At 42.9% G+C, this 24,731-nt stretch overlaps 1 protein-coding gene across 13 annotated transcripts in view; it reads right to left on the reverse strand.

The window, feature by feature from the left end:
* Positions 1–24,731, reverse strand: part of TJP1 (tight junction protein 1) — a 467,725-nt gene that overhangs the window by 122,476 nt on the left and 320,518 nt on the right. The window contains exon 1 of one of the 13 annotated variants that reach the window (XM_075857905.1): positions 17,094–17,367. The exons of the other annotated variants lie outside the window; for them this stretch is intronic. The gene's annotated coding sequence lies outside the window, so the exon portion shown is untranslated. Of the gene's footprint in view, positions 1–17,093; positions 17,368–24,731 lie in introns of those variants that run through there. 13 annotated transcript variants of the gene reach the window in all.

Consider the following 24,731-nt stretch of genomic DNA (forward strand, 5'->3'; position numbering starts at 1 on the left):
CAAAAAAGCACAGGCAGGTCAAAATCTGCCTCAAAATTCCCGAAGGAATTCTGAAGCAGATATTTTTCTGCCAGGAAAAGACTGTGTGAACAAGGCCTAACAACTTTTGTTACAATTTCAAAACATTTGGCTAGGATTCTACTCGGTTACACTACTAATGCTTTGCACGTCTCCTCAACAGATGATCTTCTCACGCTTTACCCTGCCTAGATTTGATTTTGTTTGCTGGTAGAATACGAACGTGCCCTCTACTCACAATGCGTTTCAGTTTTGTTTTTTTCCTACAAAAATTGAGTTTTTGGGGGGTTTTTCCAAACGTACACATACATTTTAACAAAAACTGATCCAAAAGCAGCACCACATGTCACAGGCAGCTCCAATTTCTGTAGCAGTTTTTTTTTAATGAAGCGTATGATGTAGCTGCATACATCACTCTCAAAGGAAGTATTCCTGTATCTGCATGGGGGGCACAGGACTGCGTCACTAAGGACCGACCCACTGTCATGGATCTGAAATATGTCCCATTATCTGTAAGGCCTTGGAACGGTAGACAATATAAATATACAGAAGTGGTAACGTCCACACGTGTGTTGTGGAAGAGATGGTGCCAACTCACTCCATGCCTGCCATCAATTCCATTTCTAGTCTGTAATATCCACCTGAAATTCTATTTGGCAGTATGCCTAATATCTCATCTACACACCACTGAACAAAACAGAATGACAAGGAAAGATGTATTCACATGCAACGTGTAAGAGAAGCTTCCCACTGCACGGCTGCAGGACAAGGTCCCTTGAGAATCTTACACAATATTATATCAGCCACGTCTTCCGTGGTGAATCTAGACTGTTCAGGAGCACAGAACTTCAACACATATCTCCATGTATTCTTCTAAACCAAAATGAGCTGCAATGTTCTCCCTTTACCAACGTCAGCATTATTACAATGGCCAAATAACCTCTCCGTACATTGTGCAGCACTCACCGCTAGTGTCACAACACAACAATGGCCATTACCATCCAAGTCACGTCAAACATTATTCATTAAAGTGCTACAAGAGTCGTGAGAACTGGGTCTAATACTGAAGACCGTTTGGTAGATTTGTTGCAGATTTCCCACCAAAATACAGTAATATTCACATGAACGGAGTTGTAGAAAACACCAATCATACTTCAGGAAAACTGCATGGATATTCAACTGTCCTATTTCTTTGTTTTTCTGTATTTGCCATAAATAACGCAACACAAACTGAAATCTGCTGCAAAATCCAATGTCACAAATGAAGATTTTGTAGTGGACACCAAGCCATTTCACATATGCGTTGGAGATTCCGGTAAAACGACGGACACTTGACGCAACCCATTAAAGTCAATACGTTTTGTCGGGCATTGGTGTCCGTCATATGTCGGATCCGGCACTTCCATTATTTTTGGTTTTCTGTTCCCATGATAGAATCGAAAATCTGAAATAACGATGCAGATGTGAAGAACCTAAAAGGGTCTCAGGTGGGTCATAAATACGATGGGGTTAGCAACTTTACAAAAATATTTACTGAATGGCCCTAAGCTGTGTTGTTATGCACATACATATGTTCACCTTATCAGACATTACCACAGCTCCTCAGCAAACACCCCCCGGCTGCCCATGTATGGGCTTTGTAGGCACTCCAGAGCATTAGTCACCGTGTCTATAGGGCGCGAGATGGTAGCAGGCCCCTGACCGCTCTCTCGGCCAGTATCTGCATATATGCTGAACGCGCTCAGTTATTGTTCAGCATCTGCACAGAAGAGGTTGCATTCAGGGACGGTCACAAGGATAAATCACACCCTATGGACGTGGCAACGGCAGCTATGGAGTGTTTACATAGCCCATACGTGTGTAGCCGGGGACCTTCTGCTGAGCAGCTGGGGTAATGTCTAAAGAGTAGTACATATTTTTACAAAATGGCCGACCCCTTTAAAGAGGCTCTGTCACCACATTATAAGTGGCCTTTCTTGTACATAATGTGATCGGCGCTGTAATGTAGATTACAGCAGTGGTTTTTTTTTAATAAAAACTATCATTTTTGACTGAGATATGACCTATTGTAGCTTTATGCTAATGAGTTTCTCAATGGACAACTGGGCGTGTTTTACTATATGGCCAAGTGGGCGTTGTGGAGAGAAGTGTATGACGCTGACCAATCAGCGTCATACACTTCTCTCCATTCATTTACAGCACAGCACAGCAGGATCTCGCTGGAAATGACAGTTTACAGTGTAAATCACAAAGACGCTACAGAAGTGTCAGGATTGTGAATACACATCACGTCCTGGCTGGCGGTAATGTATATTCATTATCAGGACACTTCAGTAACGTTATAGTGTGTTTATGTGGCTGCACATAGCGATATAGCTATATCACTATGTGCAGTGTAAATGAATGGGGAGAAGTGTATGACGCTGATTGGTCAGCGTCATACACTCCTCTGTACAACGCCCGCTTGGCCAAAAAGTAAAACACGCCCAGTTGTCCATTGAGAAAGTCATTAGCATAAAGCAAATATAGGTCATAACTCCGTCAAAAATTATTATTTTTCTAAATAAAAAGCACTGCTGTCACCTACATTACAGCGCCGATCTCCTTATATAGGAGATAGGGCACTTATAATGTGGTGACAGAGCCGCTTTAACCCCTTAAGGACGCAGCCTAGTTTGGGCCTTAAGGCTCAGAGCCCATTTTTCAAATCTGACATATTTCACTTTATGTGGTAATAACGTCGGAATGCTTAAACCTATCCAAGCGATTCTGAGATTGTTTTCTCGTGACACTTTGGGCTTCATGTTCGTGGTAAAATTTGGTCGATATATTCAGTCTTTATTTGTGAAAAATTGCAAAATTTAGAGAAAATTTACAAAAAATAGCATTTTTTAGAATTTAAATGCATCTGCTTGAAAAACAGACGGTTATACCACCCAAAATAGTTACTAGTTCACATTTCCCATATGTCTACTTTAGATTGGCATCGTTTTTTGAACATTATTTTATTTTTCTTGGACGTTACAAGGCTTAGAACATAAACAGAAATTTCTCATATTCTTAAGAAAATTTCAAAAGCCTTTTTTTGAAGGTGCCAGTTCAGTTCTGAAGTGGATTTGAGGGGCCTATGTATTAGAAACCCCCATAAAACACCCCATTTTAAAAACTAGACCCCTCAAAGTATTCAAAACAGCATATAGAAAGTTTTTTAACCCTTCAGGCATTTCACAGGAATTAAAGCAAAGTGGAAATGAAATTTGCAAATTTCATTTTTTCTGCTGAATTTCAATTTTATTCAATTTTTTTTTAGTAACAGAGAAGGTTTTACCAGAGAAACACTACTAAATATGTATTGTCCAGATTCTGCAGTTTTTAGAAATGTCCCACATGTGGCCCTACTGCGCTCGTGGACTAAAACACAAGCCCTAGAAGCAAAGAAGCACCTAGTGCATTTTGAGGCCTCTTTTTTATTAGAATATATTTTAGGCAGCATGCCAGGTTTGAAGAGGCGTTGAGGTATCAAAACAATGGAAACCCACCAGAAGTGACCCCATTTTGGAAATTACACCCCTCAAGGAATTCATTTATGGTTTTTGTTATCATTTTGACCGCACAGGTTTTTCACAGCACCTATTTGAATTGGGCTGTGAAATGAAAAAAATTATATTTTTTCCAATAAGATGTCATTTTTGATCAAAATTTCTTATTTTCACAGGGAACAACATACCCCATTTTGTTGCCCAATTTGTCCTTAGTGCGGCAATACCCCATTTGTGGTGATAAACTGCCGTTTGGGCCCATGGGAGGGCTCAGACGGAAAGGAGCGCTATGTGTTTGTTGGAGTCCAGATTTTGCTGGATTGGTTTTCGGGTGCCATGTTGCATTTGCAGAGCCCCAGAGGTATCAAAGCAATGGAAACCCACCAGAAGTGACCCCATTTTGGAAACTACACCCCTCAAGGAATTCATTTATGGTTTTTGTTATCATTTTGACCGCACAGTTTTTTCACAGCACCTATTTGAATTGGGCTGTGAAATGAAAAAAATTATATTTTTTCCAATAAGATGTCATTTTTGATCAAAATTTCTTATTTTCACAAGGAACAACATACCCCATTTTGTTGCCCAATTTGTCCTTAGTGCGGCAATACCCCATTTGTGGTGATAAACTGCCCTTTGGGCCCATGGGAGGGCTCAGAAGGAAAGGACCACCATTTGGCCTACTGGTGCTAAGTCATGTGTGCAGAAGCCCCTGAGGTACCAGTACAGTTGAAACCCCCGAGAAGTGACCCCATTTTAAAAACTACACCCCTTAAGACATTCATCTAGAGGTGTAGTGAGCATTTTGACCCCACAGGTACTGTGTAAAAGATAATGCGCAGCAGATGGTGCAGTGTGAGATTTGCAATTTTATATATGTATATGCCATTTCAGTGTCCAATATAGTGTGCCCAGCATGCGCCACCGGAGATATACACCCCTTAAATTGTAATGTGGGTTCTCCTGGGTACGGCAATACCCTACATGTGGCTGTTATCAGCTGCCTGGGCATACGGCAGGGCTCAGAAGGGAAAGATGAGGGGGGTAAGCTGTGCGGAGTGCATCAGGGTAAATTAAAAATCAAGGGTTGTATGATACCTTTTAAAACAATCTTTTATACAGAGCCCTGGTTTTTCGGGACACGTGTCACATTGGTATATTGTGTTCTTCCTTATCCCCCTCTTATAGCAGACTCTGCACCTCTTTTGACTCTTTCCCTTTCCACCGGTTTGGGGACCTTCTCCTGGAAAGTGTTGCCCTGGTACGATGCGTGTGGCCTCGCTTCCAGAAGTACTGGGTGCCCCCCCTTCCTGGTCCCTAAAGATTAGATCTTGAAATTCCAGGAAAGTTCCCCTCTGGCCTGCACATCGACGTAGCACATACGCATTGTACAAAGCCATCTGTATGATGTGCCCGGCCAGCTTCTTATACCACACCGCATGGCGCTGTAGGGCTTCAGGACTTGATTTGACAAGTCCATCCCTCCCATGTACCTATTGTAGTCCAGGATGCAGTCTGGTTTGGGGGTGGCCTTTCCTTCATATATCCTAAACCTGTAGGTATACCCTGATGCACTCTCACAGCTTATACATCTTCACGCCATACCTTGCCCTCTTACCTGGCAGGTACTGGCGGAATTGAACCCTCCCTTTAAAATGTACCAGGGACTCATCAATAGAAAAACACTTCTCGGGGGTGTATGCTTGGGAAAACCGGGCACTGGAACGGTCTAATAGGGGTCTCCGTTTATACAAACGGTCAAAACTGGGGTCATCTCGGAGTGGGCACGGCTCATTATCAGTATAATGTAAGAAGCGAAGTATTGCCTCATTTATTTATTTTTTTAGGTTCCAGTTCATTTCTGAAGTTGCTTTGAGGGGCCCATATATTAGAAACCCCTATCAAACACCCCATTTTAGAAACTAGACCCCTCAAAGTATTCACAACAGCATTTAGAAAGTTTATGAACCCTTTAGGTGTTTCACAGAAATTTAGAGCAAAGTAGAGGTGAAATTTACTCTTTTTATACCATTTTTTTTATAACACAAAAGGATTTATCAGAGAAACGCAACTCAATACTTATTGCCCAGATTCTGCAGTTTTGAGAAATATCCCACATGTGGCCCTCGGGCGGTAATGGACTGAAGCACCGGCCTCCGAAGCAAAGGAGCACCTAGCGGATTTTGAGCCCTCTTTTTTATTAGGCACCATGTCCGGTTTGAAGAGGTCTTGTGGTGCCAAAACATTGGAAACCCCCCAAAAGTGACCCCAATTTGGAAACTAGACCCCTTGAGGAATACATTGTAGTTTTCTTGGGGTGCATGCGGCTTTTTGATCAGTTTTTATTCCATTTTTAGGTGGCGTGGTGACTAAAAAACAGCAATTCTACTATTGTTTTTGTATACTTTTTTTTTTACAGCGTTCACCGTGCGCTATAAATGACATATTCACTTTATTCTGCGGGGCGATACGATTACGGCGATACCAGATGTTTATAGTTTTTTTTTATGTCTTATGGCGTTTGCACAATAAAATACGTTTTGTAAACAATCATTCACTTTTTGTGTTACCTTATTCTAAGCGCCATAACGTTTTTATTTTTCAATCAATAAAGGCGTGCGAGGACTTATTTTTTGCGTAACGAACTGTATTTGCCATCAGTACCATTTTTAGGTACATGCGACTTTTTGATCTCTTTTTATTCCATTTTTTGGGAGGTGAAGTGACCAAACAATTGTGATTGTGGTACGGTTTATTAATATTTTTTTTTACGGCGTTCACCGTGCGGGATAAATAACAAAATAATTTTGTAGTTCAGGCCGTTACGGACGCGGCGATACCAATTATGTATAGTTTATTTGTTTGTTTATATATTTTTATTAATAATAAAGGACTGATAAGGGAAATAGTGGGACTTTTACTTTTATTACTTTTAAAACTTTTATTTTCTTATTTTTACACATCTTTTTTTAACTTTTTTTTTACTTTATTACTTTGTCCCACTAGGGGACATGAGGGCAGGAGGCCCTGATCGCTATTCTAATACACTGCACTACATGCGTAGTGCAGTGTATTAGAACTGTCAGCTACTCACTGACAGCAAGCATAGTGGGTCCTGACGTTGTCAGGACCCACTAGGCTTCCGTCTATGGCATCGCCGGACGCCATTGTTTGGTGTCCGGTTGCCATAGTCACCATCGCTGGCCGCTATCGCGTAGCAGGCCGGCGATGGCAGCTTAACCCCTAAAAAGCCGCGATCTCTATAGAACGCGGCTTTTAAGGGGTTAATCAGCGGGGACACAGCGATCGGTCCCCGCTATAGGAGCTGTGACAGCTGCTGAACAAGACAGCAGCTGTCACAGCTCCTGTATGTGTCGGGAGGACGGCCGAAACGGCCGTTACTCCCGAGACGTACTATTACGGCATGGAGCGCGAACGATACAGCTGCCATGACGTAATAGTACGTCAAGGAGCGGGAAGGGGTTAAAGAGCCTTATTAGCTGGATAGCCAAATGCTCAGATTCTGGGCATATACACAACACCAACATGTAAATAGGTCTTCTCTGATAAATTCAGCAGTGTGCCAGGGTATTCAGGAGCATTAAGTAGGTTATGTAACATTTAACAGAATCCAAATAAATTATTTCCTGTCAGTAATCCATTCTTTAGCTGCTTGTGTTTGGTCATATTACTAGATTCTAGATTAAGTTTTGCTCTGTGTATATTCCAATATCATATTGACAGGTATGCTAGGTTTAGGTTTTTACCATATAATATAGGAGCAGTTTCTACTAGAACTTGAAACAATTTGTTTAAAAAATACATTGAAAAACATTACACGAAAAAAGCTTTTAGAGGAAGAAGTTTCTTATTTGTCAATATAGCATGCAGAGTTAGGGGAGGATATAAAAGTATAGTTAAAGGGTTATTCCTAACTTACACATTTATGGCATAGCCAGCAAATATACGAATGCCATCTAAAATTTAGACAGCATAAACATAGACCAGTCGGAAGATGCGCCAGATATATCAGTGGTGCATGTTGTATGATAAATTTGGGCAAACTTGCTTGACCTGTTAGACGCTTTTCTCCTCCTTATTCCACCTTTAATTTTTCTTATTTTGTGACAGATTTAGACCGGATTCACACGAGCATGTGCGTTTTGCGCGCGCAAAAAAATGCAGCGTTTAGCGTGCGCCAACGGTCCATAACAGCTCCGTGTGTCAGCAGCATATGATGTATGTACACTAAACGTAGGAAAAAACTTGATGTGGATGAGACCTAACTCAGAGCATAGTCTAGTTTGGATACAATGGTCTACACATTTTAGCTGACAGTTGGACTAGGTCTGTACTGTTTTTAAACCAATCCATCTACTGACAGCAAGTGGAGACCTTGAAAATGGTGAGAAATTGAAACAAGAGTGGGACGATTTACTGCTGCAAAGAAAAAGTGGAGTTGTTGCCAATAGCAGCCAATCAGATTGCTTCTTTCATTTCAAAAAGGCTTCAGAGAAATGAGAGCTTGAACCTGATTAGTTGCCAATAGCAACCACTTCACTTTTCCATTGCACTAGTTTTGATCTCTCTCCCACAATAGAAAGTTGTAAAACTTTCCATCATACAGTATTAAACTTAATCTGCATAAAACCTCTGTAAAGCCACATACACGACGCAAATGCGGTTTATAAACCGTGCCAAAACCAATCCCTACAACCGTTTTAATAAAACCTGACGCATTATGTTCTATCCTGACATCTTCACACAAGACACACAGAACAGTGTTATTGCTATATAAATAATACAATATTTCTGCAAGCATTTTAGGAAGTCTAATGTAAACGTATGTCAGAACTGACAAGCTGCCTTGTTCCCTCATCTTTCCACTTGTTCTAGCAATGAAGGTCACCTCCCAAATTCCTGCAGCAGATTAGATCGACAAGCCGGGAGTGACACCATGCTAAAAACAGCACGCTTCCATCCAAAAACCATACACACGCTGGTAACGGATAACTTACTGAAGAAGAGCAGGTCTATGGGGCTCTACCAGAAACACAAGTGTGGAACAGAGACTTGGAAGAAATTCGGTTTTAATAAATTGAACTGAAACAAAATATTTATTGACAGTGCAAGTCTAGTCTATTTTTCCTTACAACATTCATATTTCTATACAGGATGACTGAGAAGCGAGACAGGCATGGCATATAGGGCACAGAGCGCATAGGTACGCCTACTTGACTTTTCATGCTAAGGTCTCGATATTCGTATTGAAGCGAACAATACAGGTAACAGATACCAAACAGACTACATTCCATTATCACTAGACTAGTGACTTCAGATGGAAGTTCTCAACGACTTGTCGTTCCCGGTCGGTCTGTGAAGGTTGTTGTTTTGGACGGTAACGCCATATACTGACACTACAAATTGCTCTCTGCCCTAACTGTGGCCTGATTTAGGCTTCTATTAAATGCGGAAACGCAATTTGACATTACCAACTTTCCAACTACTGCACAACCGAAAAAATCCAACACCATAGTTAACTTTCCCACAGATATCTGCCACTCTTTTTATGCCAAAAAGGTGGCGACAGACGGAAGAAAACGGTCTAAATCGGTCCCTTTAGATCCAAATAGTGATTCCTGCTGAAAGGGAAAAAAAAACTGGACTGCCTCTCACCTATTCATTTTCTTTATGATGATAATTTTACAAAGTATAAGCAGCCTATATTACGACCTCACACAGCTCTGCTAACATACCGTCTGTGAACTATGTTTGGCATGCGAGCCGGGAAAACTCCCAGTGCACACGGCTAACATATCCATAGTGCCTTATTCACCGGGTGTATGCCAAAGGGGCATACCTTTTATTAAAACATATTTTTTTTTTATACAACGGGATCCCTATAGATGAGAAATGCCACCGTATGCAGTGCGAATCCAGCCTTAGGTCCATTTAACACGGCAGTATTTTGCATAAATATTTATAAGCCCAAACCAGAAGTGGTTCTAAAATACAGAAGACGTGCCAATCTTTCTAATATACTTTTCCTCTCTGTAGGTACCCCTCTTGGTTTTGTCTTACAAATACAGATGCAAAATACTGCAGTGGGATAGTGGCCATAAAAAAAATAAGTGAACTCTGCAATGCAGTGCTAAGGAAGGGTTCACACTTTTTTCTCTTTTCCAGTATATTTTTTTGCTAGGGCGTATTTGCCTTGTATTTAAAAACTGAATAACGTCCTACGGGAAAATAATTTTTTCTATAGGCTTAGGCCTCATGTACTCGACCCGTATTGCACCAGTATTTACGTACCCACGCCCGTAAATATGGGTCCGGTGTCACCCGTATTCACGGACACGTTTTCGCTGCAAAATTGCACTGCACTAATCGGCAGCCCTTCTCTCGATCAGTGCAGGATAGAGAGAAGGGGCAGCCCTTTCCGCAGTAAAAGAAATTCATACGTACCCGGCCGTTGTCTTGGTGATGCGTCCCTCTTTCGACATCCAGCCCAACCTCCTTGGGTGACGCGGCAGTCCATGTGACCGCTGCAGCCTGTGATTGGCTGCAGCAGTCACATGGGCTGAAACGTCATCCCAGGAGGCCGGACTAGAGGAAGAAGCAGGGAGTTCTGGGTAAGTATGAACGTCTTTTTTTTTTTTTTTTTTTACAGGTTGATCTATATTGTGATTGGTAGTCACTTTCCAGGGTGCTGAAACAGTTACTGACGATTGTTTAACTCTTTCAATACACGTGACAGTGACTATCCCCTGACGTCGCATAGCAACGCTCCCGTAATTACGGGTGCACACACGTAGCCACCCGTAATTGTGGGAGCCCCATAGACTTCTATGGGCCTGCCCGTGACGTTATTATGGCCTGAAATAGGACATGTTCTATATTTTTCAACATCACGGGCACCTTCCCATAAGCATATGGGGAGGTACCCGTGGCCAATAGAAGTCCATGGGCCCGTAAAAACGCGCCGTAATTACGGGCGTTTTTACGTTCGTGTGCATGGGGCCTTACAGTGTAATGTTTTCTGCTGCAGAAATACAACAAGTGTGACTGCACCCTTAAAAAAAGAAAAAAAACATTTGACAGATCAGTTGACCAATCTAATTCATTTCTATGGGACTCAAACGGACACTAAAAGTGTCGTTTGTATCATAAGGCTCAATGGATGACAGATTGGAAAAACAAAACTGATTGAAACTCAGTTAGGCCCCATGCACATGCCCGAAATCACTGCCTGTGATTGCAGGCACGACCAGCCACCCAGATTTTCGGCCCAAGCTCCCCTACAAAGTAGGGGAGCAAGGTCCTTAAAAAGCAAAATACAGTCGTATATTTTGCGGCGGCTTTCTACCGCTCGGACACCTTCCTATAAATATACTAGAAAGTGTCTGTGGACAAAAAAAAAAGTTAACTTGTCCGTAATTGCGGACAATTAGGCATTGTTTTTTTAGGCTGTATGCACATGTTGTGGTTACTTGCAGACTTCAATGGCTACACTGATATTTATCATAATGATAAGAGTTTAAACATAGAAGTCTGCAAAAGCTATTTTTCTACATGATAAAAAGGTGAGCAGGAACTAAGTAAATCTGGCCAACTACATATTGTGGTCTGGATACTGGACGAGCCCTCCACGTACGTTTTCCCTATAGCTTTTTTAAGCTTTCCTGCAGCCTGCTCTCCAGTGGTTATTAAAAGGGTTATTCCCATCTCAAGCATTTACAGAATATCAACAGGATATTCCATGAATGCATACAAGCCGTGCTGAAATAATGGAGTAGTGAGACACATCAACCATTTAGAGCACATTTTTAATTTCTAACCATCCATTGATAAAACATTAAAGCAAAAATGTGATTGTTTCAGGATCCCCATATTCCTGATAGATGCGTGTCCTAGCGGTGGGACGCACTCCCGTCGGGCATTTAGGGAATGCGGTAAATGCTTAAATAGTAACTACACTTTCATCAAACTTTTGATATATCATAGACACACATCAAAAGTTTGGATCGGTGGGATACGGGTGCCGAGACCACCATCTTTACTGAAACGGAGGTGCAGAAGCGCTCGTCTGAGCGATTTGCTCCTTCAGCTCTGACCAGCGCTCATCATGAGGTTATGTTCACACGGCTTATCTTGTAGCATAAAAGCCTCGTATTACGCTCCAAAATACACTTGAAATAAGCCTTCAAACAGTCTCCCATTGATTTAAATGGGAAATGCACTGAGCTGTTCATATGAGGTGTAGATTTACTCTGCTAAATTTAAAAAACGCCTCATATAAAGTAGCATGTGACTTATTGAGGCGTTTTTGGAGCAGATTTTCGGTTGACTACATAAAACGGCTCCAAAAAAGGTTAAACAAAAACTATTTTTAGCTTCAAAAACTCTGACATCAGAGGCTCTCTTGAAGGGCAAGCTCCCACATAGCGTAAATACTGTGGATTTTCTGCAACGGATTTCTTGCGGAAAATCCACAGTATAATACAGTAGCAGCAAAGTGGATGAGATTTCAACAAATCTCATCCACATGCTGTAAAATGATGACGAAAAACTGCTCAGAAATTGACCTGCGTTTATTTAATCCACAGCATGTCAATTGCATAATCGCTGCATGTTTGCTGTGGTTTTACCACAACTCCAAAAAAAATAAAAAATTTATTAGCCAATTACAGGCTGCAGTGGTCACATGGGAAGAAACATCACCCAAGGACGCCAGCCTGCAGGACGGCAGAGGGACGCGTCGCCATGGCTACAGAAAGAGAAATTCCAGCGATACAAATCCACAGCAATGTAATAAAATCTTTGCTTCTTTATTTCAACATTTAAAACATCCACTGCAATACCAAGGAACACCGCTAGGACGAAGGATGTTTAACCGAAACACGTGTTCCTTGGTAATGCCGTGGATGTTTTAAACGTCGAAATAAAGAAGCAAAGATTTTATTACATTGGCGTGGATTTGTATCGCTGGAAATTCTCCCTCTAGTCCTGTGTGTGTCCTGCTCTGGACTTATCCGTGCCTGATATTGCCATGTGTTAATTGTGGATCGGTGGTTTATTTGGAGGTGAGCTGGCTATTTACCGTGTTACTGCCATGGCTACGTAAGTATGAACTTTTTTTGTGATTCCGGCCAAAAAACAGCAACACTATTTGGTAACGGTTTTTCGTCCGGAATTCCCTACAGGGCCTAGGGCGTATACGCTGTGTGCTTTACGAAACATATCGACCCTGTGTGAACATACCCTTGCAATTTTCAGCCACTTTTCCTATGTGTGAACACCCTCAGGCTGAAGACTGCTCCCATAGAACATCTATGTGAGCCGTCATCAGCTTGACAGGGAGCACCAATCACAGCTGAAAGTGCAGGGTGCTCAGCAGAGCACTTCTGCACCTTCGTTCCAGCAACAGTGGAGGTTCCAGCACCCGGACTCCCACCGATCCAAACTTTTGACGTCTCTATTACATATCGAAAGTTTGATGAAAGTGTAGTTACTATTTAAGATGGGGATAACCCTTTAACAACAGCTGGAAAGCAGTTTGCAGGAAAGTTTTTTGCTCTTACACAGGTTCAAAAAATAAATCTAATGTCAAATACTGTCTTCACACATCACGGTCAATTTGTGTTCTTTGCCTTGATTTGCAGCCATCCAAACTACGCTATTTTGTGATGATTTTGAGAAAAACAAGCAAAAGATGCATAATTGACCACCAAGTGTAAAAACAGCTTAAAACAAAAAAAAAAACCCAGGGGTGGCAGAGTACAACTGCTCACAAAAAATACTGTATAAACCTAAGTGCGGGTTGGAGTCCAAAAAAGAAAGAAAAAAAGAAAGAAAGAAATTGACATGCAGTTCTTAACAACCGCTTAGGTTACAGGACTAATTTTTCTTAGAGAACTTGGAAAACTTCGGGCTTCTCCACAAGTAACGGAATTGCTGCTGAAAATGTCTGCAGCAATTCTGCAAAAACTAGCAGGATTTCCGCTGTGTTTTTCGTCAATGTTGGGGGATGGTGACATCTCATCTGAAAAACGAAGCATTTCAGTTCACTTTCCGCAGCAGGAATGGACATGCTGCGGTACGATAAAAACGCACCGCAGGTAAATTTCTGCACTGAATATTTATGCAGCATTTGTTAGAGCTCACCCACTTTGCTGCTACTGTATATTTTCCGTCCACAATGCCAGATGAAAAATACGCAGCAATTCCGCTAAGTGTGGACAAGCCCTTAAGCTGCAAGATTCTTTGCACTCGTTTTTAAACGTTTAACCCATAGTCCCTAGGGCAGCACCAATTGTTAATATACAAAGGACAACAAAGCATGAAGAAAGGCAATCCTCCATTCATAGTGTGTAACTCAATAGCGCATGCACACGCTTATCAGTTACATGCCGACAGACAGCTGGAAAACATCTCCGCACATAGCGCACAGGTATAATAATGAAGAATGGACACCACTTTTTAGGGCAATGTCCTACTACCAAGGCAAACACAAGTGGTCTTTCCGATTGTAGGGTATAATTTTACTTTCACCTGGGCTGTAAGCTGTTTGTTATCTGGAATATATGCTTTTACCTCACATAACAAAATAATGTCCAAGAATATATAAAGCCATATCATAGCCACACACACACACACACACACAAGTCTCTCCTGAACTTTTACCTTCTTACATATTGATAGATTTGTTAATTGCTGTCAAAATTAACACAAAGTTTCTATTTTAAGCTTGATCTCTGCACTGGTAATAGATCACCATAGCAACCAGCAGACAAAGACGACGACACTTTCTGATTGTTCAGAGCATTTGGACATTAATATTGTATCAGAGACACTGACATTTGTCAACAAGAGAACAAGACAGCGATGAGGAGGATGATGGTCTCATTTTTATGGGCAGCTTTTCAATTTCAAAGAAGTTTCAGCATTAAACACCTGCATACAAAATTGGAAACAACATGGCTGGGTTCCCTCAGTGCGTTTTTAGCAGGTTTTTGTTTTGGCTGATCAACTCCCATTCAGAGACGAGGGAGTTTATAAAAAAAAAATACATGAATTAAAATGCATGCTAAAAACACCACACAAATGCATAGTGTGGCAAAACATGCAGGGGAACAAGAAGCAGAACCTGCACGGTACTCAACCAATTAAGGTACTGAAGATAACACTTAGAAAACTACATGGATCAGTATTAACCATTGTTTTGCTGTGGCTCCACCTAAAAACAAACATGTAAAAAAAAAATAAAAAATAAAAAAAAAATAATATTAAAAAAAACACAGCAAAAACACCCTTTGGGCCGGGTTCCCACGAGTCGGATACACTGCGTAAAAACTGTGCAGCGTATCCAACCTGGAAACCGCAGAACTCTCAATCCGAAAAAAATGAAATAAAAGAATGAAAATACAATAAAAAATAAATAAAAAAACGCACCACATTGTGATGTGGTTTTTCGAACAGCATTTCCTTCCGCGCAAAAGTAGCGCTGTGGAAAAATAAAAGAAAAGCTGTTCATACTTACCCCCTCTTCTCTGTGCGTAATCCGGCCACCCTGGTTGACTTTGAAGGCCATGTGACACTGCAGCCTGTGATTGGCTGCAGCAGTCACATTGGATGCAACGTCATCACAGGAGGCCGGACTGCAGGAAAGAGAGCGTTCTGGGCAAGTATGATATTTTTATCCCCCCCCCCCCCACGTGTTGTGATTTATGCGGCGGAATCGCTGCGATTATGCCGAAAAAGTCTAATCGTTGGTTTCTGTTGCGGGTTCCCTGGAATCCCCGCAAAATGTGAACAGCACCTTATTCTCACCATTTTACTACAGTGTTTATTTCATGAACTATGCAAAGCAAACATGAACAGTGTACACAGTGTAAGTAACAGTAGTGCATGAATGGCTTAGTCTTCACATACATTGGTAACACAATGGGCCTCATTGACTAGACTCGTTACCCATAGCAACCAGAGGAAAACTTTTTGGAATTGCAGTTTAGAAAATGAAAGCTGAACTCTGTTTGGCTGCTATGACCAAAAAGCCACTGTCTCTGAAACAGTTATGTATGAGGCCCATGGCCATTCATATATACGCACCTGTACGGGGGGGGGGGGGGTCTGCATACTGGTGCACAATCATTCAATATATGTTTAAGTGGGGTAGAAGTTAAAAAGACACGGACGCTGCTAGTTTTATGCATCAGCTGAGAATCCCTAGATGCTACAATGTGTATCCTAGATGCCATTTCCTTATGATCACAACACCTGATGTGTAAATTCACCTTTGCGTTGGCAACACATGGCTTGGTGCAAAAGGAACTGTGAAGGTGTCGCTATAGCAACCAGCGACATATGTTCTCTTTCAAGTATGGGGCTAGAGAGAGAAGCCATAATGGTGAACACTGGCAACAACTACATTTGCCACCAGTTTCCATAAATGATCCCATTTGATGAAGCAGAAAAACATAATATAATAAAATAATAATAATAATAAAGCCATGTAGACTGAACGCTCCCGAGCTTACATACAGCTGGTGTAAACAACTGGTTGCCACAAATACATTGTGAATAATAGACATTAATGACATCAGCTTAGCGTCATCTCTTGACATGCCTCGATGACACGTGATAAGATATATGACCAGTGATATCCAGACTGACTGGTAAGTTAGCGGTGCCATATGCAGAGCGGTTATTTACAGTGTAGCTCTGCTGCATCTGTATAGCGTCCTAGACATTCCATTAAGAGGATTACAGCTCAGATAGAAACAGTAGAGCTACACTACAAACATGTTTACATATATACGTACATTATTGTTGTAGTTACAAAATTACTTTAATTAAAACCGGTTATTTTACTTCTATAGTTAAAAAAAATAATTGCCAATTTTAAATATCTGCCAAAAGGTTACCTGAAACCATAAAGCACAATACACAAGTGAACTAGTCCCAGCCCTGGGAGATGCCCCTTGTGGTCATTTAGTGGCACCCTCTAATTTCAGCTTGTATTATAGACACCCAAATAAAAGCATCTGCCTAGTGAAAGAGACGAGGTGTAATATTACAGAAGCAAAGTTTGTGGCTGCTCTTGGTACTGGAGAACGGTAAGATCCAGTAGTGATAAAGCGGGACATTTTCTGGACTTCCTGTTAATAATCAGATAGAACAACATTACAGTAAGCCTTTCCCCAGCCGAAAGGGGATGACAACAGGGAACAGATTGCAGCTAATGGAAACAGCGGAAAAGTAATGACACCTCAGCTGTTCAGAGGCTGTCACTTCACAGGGCAAGACAACTGCATGTCCCCGGCTGCAGGAGCAGAACATGGCTGTCACTAAGTAGCCAATACTGCCAGGTCCCACATTATCCTGCATGCACTCCACGTTATGTCCCTGACATTATTGACCGGTGTCATCTCTCCCCATGCTCCGTCCACAGGAGACTCCGGTACAAAGTCTATGAGAACTTTCTCCGCTGACAGAAGCAGCAGGGTGTCCGCCTGTAGGAGCCCGGAAGCCGCTTACCTCAGCCGGGATGTAGTACGTCCTCCGTACTCGGTTACCACTGGGACAGAGCTATGTGCTGCATACCGCCCAGCAGCCGGCTCCACGGGACACTCCTATGTGTGCTCCGTATACCGTCCCGGACTGTCCGTATGTATAACCCGCTCCGTGCTCCAGTACAGGCCGCTATAATGTCTCTCACACACGGAGAATCCCGTGTACGGCCGGGAGATGGACTTAAAACTGCGTCTCTTCCCAGTGAAGTGAAGCCCGCAGACCTCCCTCTCTGCCAACCCTCCCCTCCCCCTTCTCTCCGTCCCTTCCTCCCTCTCCTACACGTGGGACGGAGCAGGGCGGGAAACAGCAGCTGAGCAGGACACATCCCCTCCCTGACCGTAGAGCTGTGTGTGAGGGCAGAGATGCCAGGCTGCCAGTGTGCAGGGACCTGGCCACATAGGAGAGAAGGCACTTAAAAAAATTACATAAGGAGTTGAAAAAGGCAAAAGTGTGTGCACCTTATCTCTACAGCAGGAGGGCCGCGTTGCCTGCTTGTGCCCCAAATGTCCTACAATTTTTTGGGGTGCATGGTCTAAATGTGCCAAATTTATAAAACTATTTATGACATTTGTGCTCCATTTCAAGTGTTAGTGAAAATGGGGGAACATGTACTACTGGGACTAAATTTCCATACAGCTCAGTGACAATTTTGTGGCCATTTTTCTTTTGGTAAAATGACGCCCGCAGTCTATTCTCCAAAGCATTTGTCATCACAGACTGTCCCCATTGGGGCTCACAATCATAATTCCCTTTCTGTATGTTTTCGTAGTGTGGGAGGAAACATGAGTTTGGAGTGGAGGAATAATAACCCACTCTTCTTTGCAGAATTGTTTTGATTCGGCTACATTGGAGGGTTTTCAAGCATGAACTGCCCATGTAACGACTTGCCACAGCATCTCAATGGGATTCAAGTCAGAACTTCGACTCGGCCACTTGAAAACCTTAATTTTGTTTATTTTGAGCCAATCAGAGGTGGACTTGCTTGTGTGCTTCAGATCATTGTCCTGCTGCATAACCCAACTGCGCTTGAGCTTTAGGTCACAAACTGGCGGCCATACTTTCTCCTTCAAGAATTTCTGAGAGAGCAGAATTCATGGTTCCATCAATTATGTCAAGTTGTCCAGGTCCTGCAAAATCAAAGCATCCCCAGACCATTTACCAATACAAGTCTATGGGGCAGTGTAGACAGTCCGTGTTTTTTGCGCAGTGTTAGTCCGCTGCGTAAAACTCGCAACATGTTCTATATAACAGCGTTTTTCGCGCATCACGCACCCATTGAAGTCAATGGGTGCGTGAAAATCACGCATGCCCCACGGAAGCACTTCGCCCCACGTTATTCGCGCAACAGCAGTAAAAGAATGAATGTAAACAGAAAAGCACCACGTGCTTTTCTGTTTAGAAACATCCAAACGGAGTGTCATAATGATGGCGGCTGCGCGAAAATCACACAGCCGCGCATCCATATGAACAGGACACACGGAGCTGACCCGCTGCTGCCACGCGCGCAAAATGCAGCGTTTTGTGTGCGCGCGCAAAACGCTCACGTTCGGCAGAATCCGGCCTTAGTGGAATTTTGGTAGGCCGGCCACCACTGTTCCAAGCTTTCTCCATTTGGGGATAATGGCTCTCACTGCTGGAGCCTTAGCAATGGCTATGTAAGGCTGGATTCACACGAGCACATTACGTCCGTAATGGATGGAACGTATTTCAGCCACTAATCCCGGACCGAACACACTGCAGGGAGCCGGGCTCCTAGCATCATAGTTATGTACGACACTAGGAGTCCCTGCCTCGCTGCAGGACAACTGTCCCGTACTGTAATCATGTTTTCAGTACGGGACAGTAGTTCCACGGAGAGGCAGGGACTCCTAGCGTCGTACATAACTATGATGCTAGGAGCCCGGCTCCCTGCACTGTGTTCGGTCCGGGACTTGCGGCCGAAATACGTTCCGTCCATTACGGAGGTAATGACCTCGTGTGAACCCAGCCTAACCCTTAACAGACGTGTATATTTCGATTACTTTGTTTGGCACCTGTATTTGAATCTCTTCAGAACGTGGCATCACGTTCTGCTTTTTGAGACCACCTTGCCTGCTTCACATTGCCAGAAAACTTCTATTTAAGTGAGGTTTAGATTCAACAGGTCTGGCAGTAATCACACCTGGCTGTTCGTGAAGTTGAACCAAATTGTCAATTGAATTTGGTTAACTGGTTGAATCAGCAGCTAAGGGGGCAATTACTTTTTTATATAGGGCCAGGTAGAACTGAACAGTATTTTTCCTTCAATAAATAAAATCATCATTTAAAAAAAAGCATTTTGTTTACTTCAGTTATCTTGATTTTATATTAAAAGTAGTTTGATGATCTGAAACATTCAAGTTTGTCAAATATGCAAAAATAGAAGAAATTAGGAGGGGGCAAATACTTTTTCACAGCACTGTATATATACACATGTATATAATGGGTTTCCATAACCGAGCAGCTGCATACAAGCCTTACATCACCAAGCACAATGGCAAGCGTCGCATGTAGTGGGCTAGTGCACGCCCTCACTGGACTATGGAGCAGTGGAAACATGTTCTGTGGAGTGACAAGTCACCCTTCTCTATCTGGCGGTCTGACGGATGAGTCAGGGTTTGGCGAATGCCAGGATAATGTTACCGGTCTGAATGCGTTGTGCCAACTGTAGAGTTTAGTGGAGGAAGAATAATGCCATAAAGTCTTTTTTCAGGGGTTGGCCTAGGCCCCTTAATTCCAGTGAAGAGAAATCTTAATTCTTCAGCATAACAAGACATTTTGGACAATTGTAGCTTCTAACCATCCGGGAACAGTTTGGGGGGGGGGGGGACCCTTTACTGATCCAGCACGGACTGTGCCCGTGCACAAAGCAAGGTCCATAAAGGCATGGTTGGGCGAGATTGGTGTGGAAGAACTTGACTGGCCCGCACAGAGCCCTGACCTCAACCTCATCGAACACCTTTGGTATGAACTAGAATGGAGATAGTGTTCTTCTGGTTCAATAGGCAAAAATTCCCACAGTCACACTCCAAAATCTGCAAGGGTGCGGTTGCTACTTAATTTTATACTTCACACGGGGCGGATACGCTGCGTAAAGTTACACAGCGTATCCGCCCTGGTGGCCGCAGTTTTTGGACTGAATGTCTGCTGCGGAAGACTGCAGCACTTAGCCAGCCTGCTAGCAAGCTGACCTTCTGGGATGACGTTTCATCCCAGGAGACCGCTGCAGCGGCGGTCACATGTCATGAAACGTCATCCCACGAGATAGGCCTGGAGGAAGAAACTGACTTCTGCGTTAGGCCGGATTCACACGAGCGTGTGCGTTTTGCACGCGCAAAAGGCACTTGACAGCTCCGTGTGGCAGCCCTGTATGATGCGTGGCTGCGTGATTTTCGCGCAGCCACCATCATTATGACACTCCGTTTGGATGTTTGTAAACAGAAAAGCACGTGGTGCTTTTCTATTTTCATTCATCCTTTTCACAGCTGTTGCGCGAATCACGCGCGTCCCACGGAAGTGCTTCTGTGTGGTGCGCGTGATTTTCACGCACCCATTGACGTCAATGGGTGCGTGATGCACGAAATACGCCCAAAGAACGGACATGTCGTGACTTTTTAGTTGCGGACTCACGCTGCGGAAAAATCACGCACCTGTCTGCACGGCCCCATAGACTAATATAGGTCCGTGCAACGCACGGACGTATATCCCGTTAGTCTGAATAAGCCCTAAGTATAAGCTTTTTTTTAATTATTTCTGAGTTGCGTCTTTTGCAGCGTAATCACTGCGAATCCGACGCAAAAAAAACCCGAAACAACTGCAATTGGTTGGGGGTTTTACCTCGCCATTGAATTCAATGGGGAAAACCCGCCACAAATAAAGCCGAATTTACGCAAATACAATTGACATGCTGCGGAATAAAATTCTGCACCGCCGGTCAATTTGAGCGTTTTTTTCCGTTTAGTATTTACGCAGCGTGTTAATGAGATTTCTTCTATCTCATCCACTTTGCTGCTACTGTATTATGCCACGGATTTTCCACAAGTAATTCCATTGCAGAAAATCGGCAGTATTTACGCAACGTGTGAACTGACCCTATACACACGATTCAGCTTGAATGGAGTTGCTAATTTCAGCTGCGCAAATTAAAATAAAATAAAAAGCTACTACTTCTAATAACTTTGCCAGCTACAGTGGGATAAGGCGACAGGATGATTTAAAGTGACTACAGTTGTTTCTTATTTTTTTCCACAGCTGGCTGGAACTTCCATTTACGCTAGCAATTTAAGCAAGTAGCATTAATAATCTGTTTATTCCGGATTCCTGGAAAACCCCTACAAACTTGAGGAAACACACAGGGCCGCTTATGCACCGGTATTGTACAGGAATGGAAGGTGTACCACTACATTTCTGCCACGTCTTCTGTGCCCTTGTAGTGTGAATTGTTTTATTGTGATGCCACCTGCAATTAAAAGGAGTTTTCATCTCCATGGCATGTTTGACTTGCGAATATCAAATTTTTTTCATTCTACTTGGTGCCTCCTGCGTCACCCTGCAAACCTTATCAACTTCTGCTGATGGTGCAGTCCAGAAGCTAAACGCATGCCCATGAAAATGACATATCCCAACATTTTGTGTGTCCCACTCCCTTCCTTCTCATTCTTAGGCCGAATTCAGATGACCGAAGTATACGTACGCGTGACGGCCATTAAAAAAACAACGGCCATCACACGGACGCATGTATTTCAATGGGGCCGTTCACACGGCCGTTGTTTCAATGGACCGTGTGAAGGGTCCGTTGAAAAATGGAACATGTCCGGTTTTGTTTTGTTTCCACGGATCCCTCGATAGACTAAAGTCTATGGGGATCCGTAAAAACGGGACCCACATATAGGCAACTCGGATGTGAAAAACAGAAGTTGCTCTTTAGTTTCATCAGAAAGCCAGTGGCTCAGGCGCACTTCCAGTAAAACTTCTATTACCAACAATGGTCACGCGATTACCCAAAACAGACCAGGGTGGCGACACAGCAAGGGAGCCGGCTTGTATTATGAGGAAAATCCAAGCCAAACCCCTTTGATCACCTAATCTGTGACGTGTCGCCACAAAAGGGAAGTGGAGCAGTTTGCTCCTTGCATCCCCGGGAGGCTGTGTCGACACGTCACATGAAGTTGAGTAACTACAGAACCTCCGGTTCTACAGCACGGGAAATGGAGCTCGGAGAGGCAGTGACATTTTGTATTAGAGGTAATTTAAGAAAGTTTCTATTTTTGGATGGTCAATCAATTGCAATATCATTTTGATGTGGCCAGAAAACCCCTTTTTTGATGTCAGGTAAGGAAGAATGTCACTATAGTTACGGAGGGGAAAACAGCAATTCCACCTGTAACAGATGATTTCGGGCTTCATATTTCTAAGGATTATTACAAACACAAGCAGCTCTGCCCGAGTTATAAGATGAAAAGATGGTGGCACAAAATGTTCAGCACTGTCAACAGCTCAGTAGTGTTTAATCTTTGCTGATTAAAAGCAGCATATAAAGCGCTCTGACTTTTATGATCTGACAGTTCCCTCGATTTCAGCTGTGAAGCACTCATGAGTAGTAGCTTTAATAAATGCGGAAGTCTTATGGAGAAGCTTTTTAGGCAAAAGCTTTCTCTATTCTACAGAAATGGTTCCCAGCTCTCTAATGGTTTCCTGCCTATGTGTCGGTATCCTGTATTTACAATGCCAGTGTCCTCGCTCACAAGACAGAACCCCAAAAAAAAATCCTGTTCAACTGGCTTGAATTTAAGTAAAAAAATAAATCACCTTTTTAGTTTCCACACTATTCTTCTGCCAGTGCTCACCGAGTACCACAACAATTCCGGTTGTCATTGCAGTATGATGGCATGTGGTCATCCGTAGTGATGTTAGCGCTGTTGCCAGCAATTTACTGCTGTAGTGACAAGTTGTCGGATAAAAATTCATTGCGGTGGTGTGGAGAGGTAGTGACGTGGGACCCCTTGACCTTTAAGGGTAGGAACACACTAGACTAAATGTTCAACAAACTTCTCACATGTAAGGCTGCACGCCGATTTTCGCAGCGTTTTTCGCACACGGCCATTGAGCGCCGCGGGCATAAAACTCCACTAATTATGCTTTCTCTGCCTCCCATTGACATGAATGGGAGGTCAGAGGTGTAAACGCCCGAAGATAGGACATGTCCCTTCTTTCTCCCGCAAGACGGTTTTACGGCTCGTGGGAAAAAGATGCCTCCCATTGAAATCAACGGGAGGCATTTTCGGGCAGTTTTTGACGAGTTTTGCAGGGCGGTTTCCGGGTCAAAAAAACTCTGTGTGAACTCCCCCTAAGGGTATGTTCACACAACAGCGTCCGTAACGGCTGAAATTACGGGTATGTTTTCAGGAGAAAACATCCCCGTAATTTCAGCCGTAACGGCATGTGCAGGCGCTTGAACGCCGCGTCCATTACGGATGTAATTGGCGCTGCTTTTCATTGGAGTCAATGAACGGCTCCAATTACATCCCAAGAAGTGACAGGTCACTTCTTTGACGTGGGCGTCCATTTACGCGCCGTCATTTGACAGCGGCGCGTAAATATACGCCACATGTGAACAGACAAACGTCAGCCCATTGCTTTCAATGGGCAGATGTTTGTCAACGCTTTCAAGCCGCATTTTTCGGACGTAATTCGGGGCAAAAACGCCCGAATTACGTCCGTAATTAGTGTGTGTGAACTCCCCCTAAGAGTTTGAGCGTGCAGCATAACTTGGAGTGAATACAACGGCTTCATGTAAGGACAGTGAGTGAGCATCGAGTTTCTATGTAATATAGAAGCGATTCAAAGTATGACAGTATTCCCTAGATAAACACTGCAGGAAAAAAAAACTTTCTAAAAAAAATCCCTTCTTCAGATAAGAGAAACCCCACAATAGTTATTAGTACATGTAACTATTTCCATTAAAACAAGGCTGGCAATATTATATACAAATATTATGCGATATAAACGAAACTCTTTCTAAAAAAAAAAAAAAAAAAAGTAATACCCAAGTTATTCCCTAATATTATTGTAACCCACATTGTTTGGGCTGTGCACCTGGAGAATGCCTTGCTGCCCTACTGTCCCATTAAATAGAATGGTATTATGAACTTGTGATACTCGGAATTTAATACTGCACAAGATAGGCACAGGAGTATAGAAGAGCTAATGATCTCTATGATGAGCTGCTTGTGCTATCCATACAGACAGCTATGACTTCGTAAGATATATTCACACATAGCAGATTTGTTGCAGAAATTTCTGCGACTGAAAATCCGTTCTATTCATCTGAATGGGGTTGTTTTGGCAGCAAGTACATGGATTTCTCCAAGCTCCATTCAGATGAATGAGACATGCAGAAATGTCTGCAACACATCTGCTGTGTGTGAATTCAACCTTGAAAGACATTGGGCAGATTTACTATTGCGGTCTAAGGGTATGTTCACACGTAGAGTCAAAAACGTCTCAAAATACGGAGCTGTTTTCAAGGGAAAACAGCCAATAATTTTCAGACGTTTTTTGAGCAACTCGCGTTTTTCGCAGCGT

This window comes from Rhinoderma darwinii, chromosome 3, assembly GCF_050947455.1.
Source record: "Rhinoderma darwinii isolate aRhiDar2 chromosome 3, aRhiDar2.hap1, whole genome shotgun sequence".
Taxonomy (NCBI): Eukaryota; Metazoa; Chordata; class Amphibia; order Anura; family Rhinodermatidae; genus Rhinoderma; species Rhinoderma darwinii.